At 43.9% G+C, this 12806-nt stretch overlaps 5 non-coding genes and 1 pseudogene across 5 annotated transcripts; all 6 read right to left on the reverse strand.

Moving 5' to 3' along the window:
- Positions 1 to 1049: 1049 nt before the first annotated feature.
- LOC141214760 (U2 spliceosomal RNA) lies at positions 1050 to 1240 on the reverse strand. Its single transcript, XR_012283955.1, has one exon. It is a non-coding gene; the product is annotated as a U2 spliceosomal RNA (small nuclear RNA).
- A 1116-nt stretch (positions 1241 to 2356) lies between these two features.
- On the reverse strand, positions 2357 to 2547 carry LOC141214761 (U2 spliceosomal RNA). Its single transcript, XR_012283956.1, has one exon. It is a non-coding gene; the product is annotated as a U2 spliceosomal RNA (small nuclear RNA).
- A 1115-nt stretch (positions 2548 to 3662) lies between these two features.
- On the reverse strand, positions 3663 to 3853 carry LOC141214762 (U2 spliceosomal RNA). The gene has a single exon (XR_012283957.1). It is a non-coding gene; the product is annotated as a U2 spliceosomal RNA (small nuclear RNA).
- A 1115-nt stretch (positions 3854 to 4968) lies between these two features.
- LOC141214763 (U2 spliceosomal RNA) lies at positions 4969 to 5159 on the reverse strand. Its single transcript, XR_012283958.1, has one exon. It is a non-coding gene; the product is annotated as a U2 spliceosomal RNA (small nuclear RNA).
- Positions 5160 to 6274: 1115 nt separating this feature from the next.
- Positions 6275 to 6478, reverse strand: LOC141214946 (U2 spliceosomal RNA; annotated as a pseudogene).
- Positions 6479 to 12584: 6106 nt separating this feature from the next.
- LOC141214764 (U2 spliceosomal RNA) lies at positions 12585 to 12775 on the reverse strand. The gene has a single exon (XR_012283959.1). It is a non-coding gene; the product is annotated as a U2 spliceosomal RNA (small nuclear RNA).
- Between the last annotated feature and the right edge of the window lie 31 nt (positions 12776 to 12806).

The raw sequence follows: 12806 nt of genomic DNA on the forward strand, positions 1-12806 counted from the left end.
CTCCTGGACTCCCGTTAAGAAGACATGTTGTCAACCTCTAGATCCCTTACATGCCTGCACTTTTCGGCTTGCTGCTGCTGCAATCCACGCGTTTTAGATCTGCATAACTCCACCTCTTTAAACACAGCACCTTCACCCCCTGCTGTTCCCACCCGCCTCAACACCATTGGAAGGGAGGAGAACCAATTAAGGCGGGGGGTGGGGTGGAACGAGCAGCTGTCTACCCTTAGCAGGAGGGCTCCTGATTACATACCTCTCCTGCTGCTGCTGCTGCTGGCTGTCCAGCAGCAGACTGAAGGTGGCTGCTGCTGTGCACAGGTATATAAAGGCTCAGAGCCTATTATGACACGCGCAGCCAGCGTTCCATTGCCACATTCCATCTACTGCAGGCAGGATACCTGGCTGGCTGAATGTCGCTGAGAAGCTCACAGAGACCGCCATAAGCAACAGTTTAACAGAATGCCACAGACTAATCAACCAAACTTTTTGGGTTGGGTTCTCTTTTATAGTCTGCAGGCATTAAATGAAAGAAGTCAGTGTTCCAGCAGAAGGAGACAACGTTTCAGAAAAGGCATTGTAGCAAACCAAAAAAGAAATTTTAAGCGCAGCAGAGTAACCAGCGCACATACCTGTTAGCTCAGGTGAGTTTAAAAGGCTGCTGTTGATAACAAGGGCATTTGCTAAATAGATGGTGTGTGTGCAACAATATACTGAAAGGTAAATTATATTGTGCAGCTTATCTCACCACCTGTAGTTATTTAGGTGAAAGCTCCAAAATGCTTGCCTAATATGTCTGTTTATCCAAAAGGAAGTAAAAAGGGAGAGCTAGAAAGATAGCATTGCATCACATTACATGGCAATGCAATGCACAGTTGCTGAAGTTGAACCAAAATGAGCTTGTAATCTGGCTTCTGCAACTTTGAACATGAAAAATCCAATGAGGAGAAGAAAAGCAAAGCCAAAGAGTCCATCCCAAAATCCGACAAACAAGCAAAATGAACAAAAAACATTGAATTCAATTCTTTCTGATTTTAGAAACTGCATTAAAGAAGGGGTGCACCGGTCCTGGAGATACTGCAATACCAGGTCAATGCGTGGAGTGGACAGAGCAAGCTCTTTTTCCATCTCCCTGTTCTAAAAATCCATTTAATATATGGTCCCCAGATAGGGGACGTATCAGATATTAAACTGATAAGAACAGATACTACACTTGATCTTAGCCAAAAGGCCGAGAAGCGATAACCAGAATTGGTTTCAAACTACGGAGCCACCCAAGGATCCTGAAAAGTCCATTTGTGGAGATGAGCTCCTGGACTCCCGTTAAGAAGACATGTTGTCAACCTCTAGATCCCTTACATGCCTGCACTTTTCGGCTTGCTGCTGCTGCAATCCACGCGTTTTAGATCTGCATAACTCCACCTCTTTAAACACAGCACCTTCACCCCCTGCTGTTCCCACCCGCCTCAACACCGTTGGAAGGGAGGAGAACCAATTAAGGCGGGGGGTGGGGTGGAACGAGCAGCTGTCTACCCTTAGCAGGAGGGCTCCTGATTACATACCTCTCCTGCTGCTGCTGCTGCTGGCTGTCCAGCAGCAGACTGAAGGTGGCTGCTGCTGTGCACAGGTATATAAAGGCTCAGAGCCTATTATGACACGCGCAGCCAGCGTTCCATTGCCACATTCCATCTACTGCAGGCAGGATACCTGGCTGGCTGAATGTCGCTGAGAAGCTCACAGAGACCGCCATAAGCAACAGTTTAACAGAATGCCACAGACTAATCAACCAAACTTTTTGGGTTGGGTTCTCTTTTATAGTCTGCAGGCATTAAATGAAAGAAGTCAGTGTTCCAGCAGAAGGAGACAACGTTTCAGAAAAGGCATTGTAGCAAACCAAAAAAGAAATTTTAAGCGCAGCAGAGTAACCAGCAGCACATACCTGTTAGCTCAGGTGAGTTTAAAAGGCTGCTGTTGATAACAAGGGCATTTGCTAAATAGATGGTGTGTGTGCAACAATATACTGAAAGGTCAATTATATTGTGCAGCTTATCTCACCACCTGTAGTTATTTAGGTGAAAGCTCCAAAATGCTTGCCTAATATGTCTGTTTATCCAAAAGGAAGTAAAAAGGGAGAGCTAGAAAGATAGCATTGCATCACATTACATGGCAATGCAATGCACAGTTGCTGAAGTTGAACCAAAATGAGCTTGTAATCTGGCTTCTGCAACTTTGAACATGAAAAATCCAATGAGGAGAAGAAAAGCAAAGCCAAAGAGTCCATCCCAAAATCCGACAAACAAGCAAAATGAACAAAAAACATTGAATTCAATTCTTTCTGATTTTAGAAACTGCATTAAAGAAGGGGTGCACCGGTCCTGGAGATACTGCAATACCAGGTCAATGCGTGGAGTGGACAGAGCAAGCTCTTTTTCCATCTCCCTGTTCTAAAAATCCATTTAATATATGGTCCCCAGATAGGGGACGTATCAGATATTAAACTGATAAGAACAGATACTACACTTGATCTTAGCCAAAAGGCCGAGAAGCGATAACCAGAATTGGTTTCAAACTACGGAGCCACCCAAGGATCCTGAAAAGTCCATTTGTGGAGATGAGCTCCTGGACTCCCGTTAAGAAGACATGTTGTCAACCTCTAGATCCCTTACATGCCTGCACTTTTCGGCTTGCTGCTGCTGCAATCCACGCGTTTTAGATCTGCATAACTCCACCTCTTTAAATACAGCACCTTCACCCCCTGCTGTTCCCACCCGCCTCAACACCGTTGGAAGGGAGGAGAACCAATTAAGGCGGGGGGTGGGGTGGAACGAGCAGCTGTCTACCCTTAGCAGGAGGGCTCCTGATTACATACCTCTCCTGCTGCTGCTGCTGCTGGCTGTCCAGCAGCAGACTGAAGGTGGCTGCTGCTGTGCACAGGTATATAAAGGCTCAGAGCCTATTATGACATGCGCAGCCAGCGTTCCATTGCCACATTCCATCTACTGCAGGCAGGATACCTGGCTGGCTGAATGTCGCTGAGAAGCTCACAGAGACCGCCATAAGCAACAGTTTAACAGAATGCCACAGACTAATCAACCAAACTTTTTGGGTTGGGTTCTCTTTTATAGTCTGTAGGCATTAAATGAAAGAAGTCAGTGTTCCAGCAGAAGGAGACAACGTTTCAGAAAAGGCATTGTAGCAAACCAAAAAAGAAATTTTAAGCGCAGCAGAGTAACCAGCGCACATACCTGTTAGCTCAGGTGAGTTTAAAAGGCTGCTGTTGATAACAAGGGCATTTGCTAAATAGATGGTGTGTGTGCAACAATATACTGAAAGGTCAATTATATTGTGCAGCTTATCTCACCACCTGTAGTTATTTAGGTGAAAGCTCTAAAATGCTTGCCTAACATGTCTGTTTATCCAAAAGGAAGTAAAAAGGGAGAGCTAGAAAGATAGCATTGCATCACATTACATGGCAATGCAATGCACAGTTGCTGAAGTTGAACCAAAATGAGCTTGTAATCTGGCTTCTGCAACTTTGAACATGAAAAATCCAATGAGGAGAAGAAAAGCAAAGCCAAAGAGTCCATCCCAAAATCCGACAAACAAGCAAAATGAACAAAAAACATTGAATTCAATTCTTTCTGATTTTAGAAACTGCATTAAAGAAGGGGTGCACCGGTCCTGGAGATACTGCAATACCAGGTCAATGCGTGGAGTGGACAGAGCAAGCTCTTTTTCCATCTCCCTGTTCTAAAAATCCATTTAATATATGGTCCCCAGATAGGGGACGTATCAGATATTAAACTGATAAGAACAGATACTACACTTGATCTTAGCCAAAAGGCCGAGAAGCGATAACCAGAATTGGTTTCAAACTACGGAGCCACCCAAGGATCCTGAAAAGTCCATTTGTGGAGATGAGCTCCTGGACTCCCGTTAAGAAGACATGTTGTCAACCTCTAGATCCCTTACATGCCTGCACTTTTCGGCTTGCTGCTGCTGCAATCCACGCGTTTTAGATCTGCATAACTCCACCTCTTTAAACACAGCACCTTCACCCCCTGCTGTTCCCACCCGCCTCAACACCGTTGGAAGGGAGGAGAACCAATTAAGGCGGGGGGTGGGGTGGAACGAGCAGCTGTCTACCCTTAGCAGGAGGGCTCCTGATTACATACCTCTCCTGCTGCTGCTGCTGCTGGCTGTCCAGCAGCAGACTGAAGGTGGCTGCTGCTGTGCACAGGTATATAAAGGCTCAGAGCCTATTATGACACGCGCAGCCAGCGTTCCATTGCCACATTCCATCTACTGCAGGCAGGATACCTGGCTGGCTGAATGTCGCTGAGAAGCTCACAGAGACCGCCATAAGCAACAGTTTAACAGAATGCCACAGACTAATCAACCAAACTTTTTGGGTTGGGTTCTCTTTTATAGTCTGCAGGCATTAAATGAAAGAAGTCAGTGTTCCAGCAGAAGGAGACAACGTTTCAGAAAAGGCATTGTAGCAAACCAAAAAAGAAATTTTAAGCGCAGCAGAGTAACCAGCGCACATACCTGTTAGCTCAGGTGAGTTTAAAAGGCTGCTGTTGATAACAAGGGCATTTGCTAAATAGATGGTGTGTGTGCAACAATATACTGAAAGGTCAATTATATTGTGCAGCTTATCTCACCACCTGTAGTTATTTAGGTGAAAGCTCCAAAATGCTTGCCTAATATGTCTGTTTATCCAAAAGGAAGTAAAAAGGGAGAGCTAGAAAGATAGCATTGCATCACATTACATGGCAATGCAATGCACAGTTGCTGAAGTTGAACCAAAATGAGCTTGTAATCTGGCTTCTGCAACTTTGAACATGAAAAATCCAATGAGGAGAAGAAAAGCAAAGCCAAAGAGTCCATCCCAAAATCCGACAAACAAGCAAAATGAACAAAAAACATTGAATTCAATTCTTTCTGATTTTAGAAACTGCATTAAAGAAGGGGTGCACCGGTCCTGGAGATACTGCAATACCAGGTCAATGCGTGGAGTGGACAGAGCAAGCTCTTTTTCCATCTCCCTGTTCTAAAAATCCATTTAATATATGGTCCCCAGATAGGGGACGTATCAGATATTAAACTGATAAGAACAGATACTACACTTGATCTTAGCCAAAAGGCCGAGAAGCGATAACCAGAATTGGTTTCAAACTACGGAGCCACCCAAGGATCCTGAAAAGTCCATTTGTGGAGATGAGCTCCTGGACTCCCGTTAAGAAGACATGTTGTCAACCTCTAGATCCCTTACATGCCTGCACTTTTCGGCTTGCTGCTGCTGCAATCCACGCGTTTTAGATCTGCATAACTCCACCTCTTTAAACACAGCACCTTCACCCCCTGCTGTTCCCACCCGCCTCAACACCGTTGGAAGGGAGGAGAACCAATTAAGGCGGGGGGTGGGGTGGAACGAGCAGCTGTCTACCCTTAGCAGGAGGGCTCCTGATTACATACCTCTCCTGCTGCTGCTGCTGCTGGCTGTCCAGCAGCAGACTGAAGGTGGCTGCTGCTGTGCACAGGTATATAAAGGCTCAGAGCCTATTATGACACGCGCAGCCAGCGTTCCATTGCCACATTCCATCTACTGCAGGCAGGATACCTGGCTGGCTGAATGTCGCTGAGAAGCTCACAGAGACCGCCATAAGCAACAGTTTAACAGAATGCCACAGACTAATCAGCCAAACTTTTTGGGTTGGGTTCTCTTTTATAGTCTGCAGGCATTAAATGAAAGAAGTCAGTGTTCCAGCAGAAGGAGACAACGTTTCAGAAAAGGCATTGTAGCAAACCAAAAAAGAAATTTTAAGCGCAGCAGAGTAACCAGCGCACATACCTGTTAGCTCAGGTGAGTTTAAAAGGCTGCTGTTGATAACAAGGGCATTTGCTAAATAGATGGTGTGTGTGCAACAATATACTGAAAGGTCAATTATATTGTGCAGCTTATCTCACCACCTGTAGTTATTTAGGTGAAAGCTCCAAAATGCTTGCCTAATATGTCTGTTTATCCAAAAGGAAGTAAAAAGGGAGAGCTAGAAAGATAGCATTGCATCACATTACATGGCAATGCAATGCACAGTTGCTGAAGTTGAACCAAAATGAGCTTGTAATCTGGCTTCTGCAACTTTGAACATGAAAAATCCAATGAGGAGAAGAAAAGCAAAGCCAAAGAGTCCATCCCAAAATCCGACAAACAAGCAAAATGAACAAAAAACATTGAATTCAATTCTTTCTGATTTTAGAAACTGCATTAAAGAAGGGGTGCACCGGTCCTGGAGATACTGCAATACCAGGTCAATGCGTGGAGTGGACAGAGCAAGCTCTTTTTCCATCTCCCTGTTCTAAAAATCCATTTAATATATGGTCCCCAGATAGGGGACGTATCAGATATTAAACTGATAAGAACAGATTTTTTTTTTTTTTTTTAAACCATTCAGTTTAGTTTTTTAGCAAACAGTATGAATTTCTCCAAAATTTGCTACTTAAAACTTCTCATCATCATGGTTCTATTTATTTAGCAGTAGTATAAGACGAAATATAATCACAAGGGAACATCCTTTACGTAACACAAATGCAGAAACTTCAAGGAATCACAAAGAAAAAAATCACTGGTATTTGATATGGTAATGCCACTTTTTAAATTTCCAAATCCCTTCGGCATCTGTGCCACCACCGCCTCTGCTGTCCAACTTATATATCAGGTATAGTCTTGAAAGAATAAGTCTAACACATTCATTCACTGATAAAGATTTCCTTTTGAAAAGTCCAAGGTTCCTTGCATCCCACAAACTCTCCATCACACAAGCCATTATCAACCATAAAATTCTATCTTTAGACCGACTACACGCACCAATTCCAAACATCGCCACACGCCAATCCACAAAATTCACGCCTGCTAAACCCTTACACAATCCACCTACACACTTCCACACACTGTACGCGTACTCACAATCCCACATAACATGCCTGACAGTCTCACAACCACCACATCCCACTCTCGGACACACATCTGTTCTTATCAACTCTCTTTTCTTCTGCACTTCTCTCACAGGTAAAATATTATGTAAAGTCATCCACACAACATCCTTCTGTTTGTTTGACATCCCATACGTATCTAACTTCTTCCATGCATCTGAAACCTCATTCCCTCTCAGCCCAACAATATTACACTCTACCTCATTTGCACTCATTCTTTTCACCACATTCTTGGTCATTCTAAAATCATTCATTCCCACACTCAACAAATCATGCTTTCTCACAAATTTCTCAATCACCTCATACCAAACAGGACACTTAAAGGCCACAGGCACACTCGCATCTCTCTTCCTCCAGCATAACCCATACAACATCCATCCAGCAGAATAATTAGCCATAAAAGCACCTTTATTGCCTTTACCCAGCAAAATAACCACAGTCTTAATATAATTAAGGCCTAAAAAAACTTCAATATTGGGAAAGGCCAGCCCACCATGCTGACAAGCCTTAAAAAGGCTCTCCCGCTTCAACTTCTCCATCTTACTACACCACAGGAATGTGAATACCAACTTCTCTATTCTCTTAATTTTCCTGTAAGGAGAAGGAAAAACAGTCGCCACATAAAGCAGGATAGGGAGAATCACTGCTTTGATAATTAACACCTTACCACGCAGAGTCAATTCTCTCATTCGCCAAAAATTCAATTTACGTTCAACCCGCATACCACACTCTTCCCAACTTTCATTCCCTTTTAAGTCATCATTAAATAATACGCCCAAAATCTTGATTGCACCCTCTTCACACTTTACACCATCCATACGAATACTACTATCTCCAAAACATTTAAAACTACATTTATTCCAATTTACCCTAAAACCAGACGCACCAACAAAAAAATCCAAAAGCAATTTAATTCTACTCAAAGAAGCCATACTTTCACTCACAACCACAACATCATCCATATAACCTAACACTTTCACATGCTTACCACCACTACCAGGCACCAACAAACCTCTCATCATTTTATCCCGTCTAATCAAACATAACAATGGTTCTATTACACATACAAATAAGACGGGGGACATAGGACACCCCTGCCTTACTCCTGACCTAATCTTCACTTTGTCACACAGCCACCCATTAACCAAGAACTCACTTGACACACAATCATACAATGATTTTACACAATTCACAAATTCTCTAGGAAACCCCATTCTTTCCAGTACTTTAAACAAAAACACATGCGAAACCCTGTCAAACGCCTTCTCAAAATCAATAGCTAAAGTCATACATTTCTGCTTTCTATCCTTGCAATCCCCAATCATATCTCTCAACAATAACAAGTTATCACTCATACTTCTTCCAGGCACTGCACATACTTGGTCCTCCTCCACAACACTACCAATCACTTCACGCATACGATTTGCCAGTAACTTACTGTAGACCTTATAATCCGAATTCAGCAGTGTTATTGGTCTCCAGTTTTCCAAACGTTTCCTCTCACCCTTTTTATACACAAGCACAACCACTCCTTCTTTCATTGATTCACACAACCTACCATTCACCCACATATACTTACATACCTCAGTCAAATCTGTTCCCAAAACTTCCCATGCTTTCACATACAACTCTACAGGTATACCATCTTTCCCAGGAGTCTTACTCTTTTTAGCACTCCACACCACATTCTTCACTTCATCCAGAACTACATCCTCACACAATAGATCACGCTCCTCAGAATCAAGTTTTTTCTCCACACCATTCAGAACATATGACACAAGCCCAGAGTCAATCCATTTCTCATCATACAACTTGCTATAAAACCTATTCACTTCTTTCAGCACATCCTCACCCATACAGTTGGTTCCACTTTCATTCACAACTTCATTCATATCAGTCTTCCTACCATTCATTTTTTTAAAAAAGAACCTCGTACACTTCTCATTTTTCTCCAGGAGCTCAATTTTAGTACGATATATAATTTCCTTTCCTTTCTCATCCAACACACGCTTCAATTCATTCTTAGCCTCAGTAAGTTGATCAGACATCTCCAAACCACTTGCAACACACTTTCTCAACCAGTCAATCCGTCTATTAAGGTCATTAAACCTATTCCTATATCTGGCAGCTTTTCTATAGCCCCACTTTTTGAAGAAAGTTTTAAATTGCACTTTCACCCAGTCCCACCAGTCAAGAACACACACAAAATCCTTCTTACGCATTCTCCATCTTTCATACTTTACATTAAACTCATTCATCACCTCATCATCCTCTAACAGCCTTGCATTCAACTTCCATACCCCACCGCCATACACTTGGTCACCATTCGCACAAAACACGCCTCTCAAACATTCATGGTCCGAAAAAGGTACCTTTTGTTGAGAAAAATCCAAACATACCATATTTTTAGAAAATAACATTAAATCAATTCTGGAATGAATCTCACCACGGTCAGCATGGTATGTCGGCGGTGGTGGCATGCCAAGAACAACAACTGCTGCATCTAAAAAGGAAAAATCACAAATTAAATGGGACAATTTCTTTCCTGTTATGTCACACTTTCCTTCTGTGACACAATTAACGTCCCCAACAAAAATAGTGGGAGATTTCCCTGGAAGAAAAAAACTTAATTTTTCAAGAAGAGCAAGCCGCTCTTCCTTCCCTGTAGGGCAATATAAATTAATAATTCTGACCCGCCACCCTCTATAACTCAAAAATGCAATTAAACATCGGCCCACCTCCACCACAATATAACTATCAATAGAGATTTCTTTATTCCCAACTAATATCCCCACCCCATCATTTTTATTATGATTAGACCCTGACCAGATATGCTGTCCGTAAGGCCAGTCTTTGTCACAAGGAGCATCCTGAATCCCACACTCCTGAAGGCAAAAAACATCAGCACCTAAATGTTTCAGGTAGTCCAGAACAGTTGTTCTTCTGATTTTAGATCTGATCTGCCTTACATTTAGGGACACTACATCCCAACCAGATTGGCAAGACATTAATTAATGAAAAGAAATACATGACTCAATGTTGATCACACCATACTCATCCATTATCATCAGACTGGGAAAGCACCCCAAAGGTGTTGATGCTCTCAGGGATGCCAAGGTAAGGAGCATCAGGGGAGAAGACATCCTGCGGGTAAATGCGGTCACTTGCAGGACTGTCGCACCCTCCGCTGGCAGGTGAGTACTCTCGTCTGGGTTTTTTATTGGCCAGTTCAGGAGTATCATCATCATCAAAAGACCTCCCAGAAGTAAAGTCTCCTTGGCCACCATCCCTGGCCACCTCTTCGTCTGTAGCACCCCAGGACAATGCAGGGGTTCGAGCTAGAGACACATCCATGTCACCCTCACCACATATTTCGGACTGATGAGGGAGGTCCACATCCAACTCGGAGATCTCCATACCTGGCCCAGCAGGGGCCGGAGGGTCCAACAGGTTCTGGGCCTCACCCACCAGATCTTCAACCTCAGGGGGCTCCGTCTCAGCATTGATCTCTGCAGTAGTCACCTGTGGGGTAACAGCAGGGACAGTAGGCTTACCTTTGGTCACTTCGGAGAAGGACCTAGGCTTGACTTTAGCCTTACAATCCCGAATCACATGTCCTTCCTCCCCGCAGGCATCACATACCACCGGGTTGGAACAATCCTTCGCCAGATGACCGTACTTGTTGCACTTTCTACAGTTTGGCAATTGCTTGCAGAAATCCTGGATATGCCCGAACATGTTGCATCTCCTGCAGAACAATGGCGCCTCGGGAAAAAACAGATATCCAGAGTCTCTTCCAATTGTAAAGTTCAGGGGAGGATAGTGAATACCTCCAGGACCATGAGGGTCTATCCCAAACCTCACAAAGTATTTATACTTCCCAGTCCACAGCCCTTCTCCATTTAAGATTTTATGGGAGAATTGCACAAAAATGCAGTGTCTTCTCAGGAATGCAGTGATATCATCCCGGGAGATAAAGGGGTTGTGCATGAATATTACCACCGGGATATCCCCCTTAGAGTAGAGTACAGTGAAGATAAGTCCATCCAGCTGAGGGTGCTCTGAAAGGACTTGAAGAGTTTTGAAAAGGTTTTGGCAAGCCGCCATAGAAGAAAGCACCAAGACGTACCTATGCTCCCTTCTGAACTCCTGCAAACAGATGATCTCCGACTTCTGGATCTTCAGGATTTCATAGAAAATGGCGTTGACCAGGTATGACAACGAGAAATGGTCCTTCTTCTCCTCAGAGACGTCGATACGGAAAGCATTCTTGACCCGGGGATCCCCGGTCCCAGCAAAACGAAGCTTGACACCCATGGTCGCTTCAGGAATCGCCTTCTCGTTTCCTCCTCACTCTCCCCCTATAGCAGCATCCAGCTTAAGCCACCGAAGTGGCGATGCTGGAAGGCCGAGGGCTAGTACACAAGGAACCTCTTGTCCAAACACTAGGTCTGAGCCAAAAGGCCGAGAAGCGATAACCAGAATTGGTTTCAAACTACGGAGCCACCCAAGGATCCTGAAAAGTCCATTTGTGGAGATGAGCTCCTGGACTCCCGTTAAGAAGACATGTTGTCAACCTCTAGATCCCTTACATGCCTGCACTTTTCGGCTTGCTGCTGCTGCAATCCACGCGTTTTAGATCTGCATAACTCCACCTCTTTAAACACAGCACCTTCACCCCCTGCTGTTCCCACCCGCCTCAACACCGTTGGAAGGGAGGAGAACCAATTAAGGCGGGGGGTGGGGTGGAACGAGCAGCTGTCTACCCTTAGCAGGAGGGCTCCTGATTACATACCTCTCCTGCTGCTGCTGCTGCTGGCTGTCCAGCAGCAGACTGAAGGTGGCTGCTGCTGTGCACAGGTATATAAAGGCTCAGAGCCTATTATGACACGCGCAGCCAGCGTTCCATTGCCACATTCCATCTACTGCAGGCAGGATACCTGGCTGGCTGAATGTCGCTGAGAAGCTCACAGAGACCGCCATAAGCAACAGTTTAACAGAATGCCACAGACTAATCAACCAAACTTTTTGGGTTGGGTTCTCTTTTATAGTCTGCAGGCATTAAATGAAAGAAGTCAGTGTTCCAGCAGAAGGAGACAACGTTTCAGAAAAGGCATTGTAGCAAACCAAAAAAGAAATTTTAAGCGCAGCAGAGTAACCAGCGCACATACCTGTTAGCTCAGGTGAGTTTAAAAGGCTGCTGTTGATAACAAGGGCATTTGCTAAATAGATGGTGTGTGTGCAACAATATACTGAAAGGTCAATTATATTGTGCAGCTTATCTCACCACCTGTAGTTATTTAGGTGAAAGCTCCAAAATTCTTGCCTAATATGTCTGTTTATCCAAAAGGAAGTAAAAAGGGAGAGCTAGAAAGATAGCATTGCATCACATTACATGGCAATGCAATGCACAGTTGCTGAAGTTGAACCAAAATGAGCTTGTAATCTGGCTTCTGCAACTTTGAACATGAAAAATCCAATGAGGAGAAGAAAAGCAAAGCCAAAGAGTCCATCCCAAAATCCGACAAACAAGCAAAATGAACAAAAAACATTGAATTCAATTCTTTCTGATTTTAGAAACTGCATTAAAGAAGGGGTGCACCGGTCCTGGAGATACTGCAATACCAGGTCAATGCGTGGAGTGGACAGAGCAAGCTCTTTTTCCATCTCCCTGTTCTAAAAATCCATTTAATATATGGTCCCCAGATAGGGGACGTATCAGATATTAAACTGATAAGAACAGATACTACACTTGATCTTAGCCAAAAGGCCGAGAAGCGATAACCAGAATTGGTTTCAAACTACGGAGCCAC

The sequence above is a fragment of the Phyllobates terribilis genome, unplaced genomic scaffold (assembly GCF_046119375.1).
Source record: "Phyllobates terribilis strain yellow unplaced genomic scaffold, ASM4611937v1 Scaffold_223__1_contigs__length_3252167, whole genome shotgun sequence".
NCBI lineage: Eukaryota > Metazoa > Chordata > Amphibia > Anura > Dendrobatidae > Phyllobates > Phyllobates terribilis.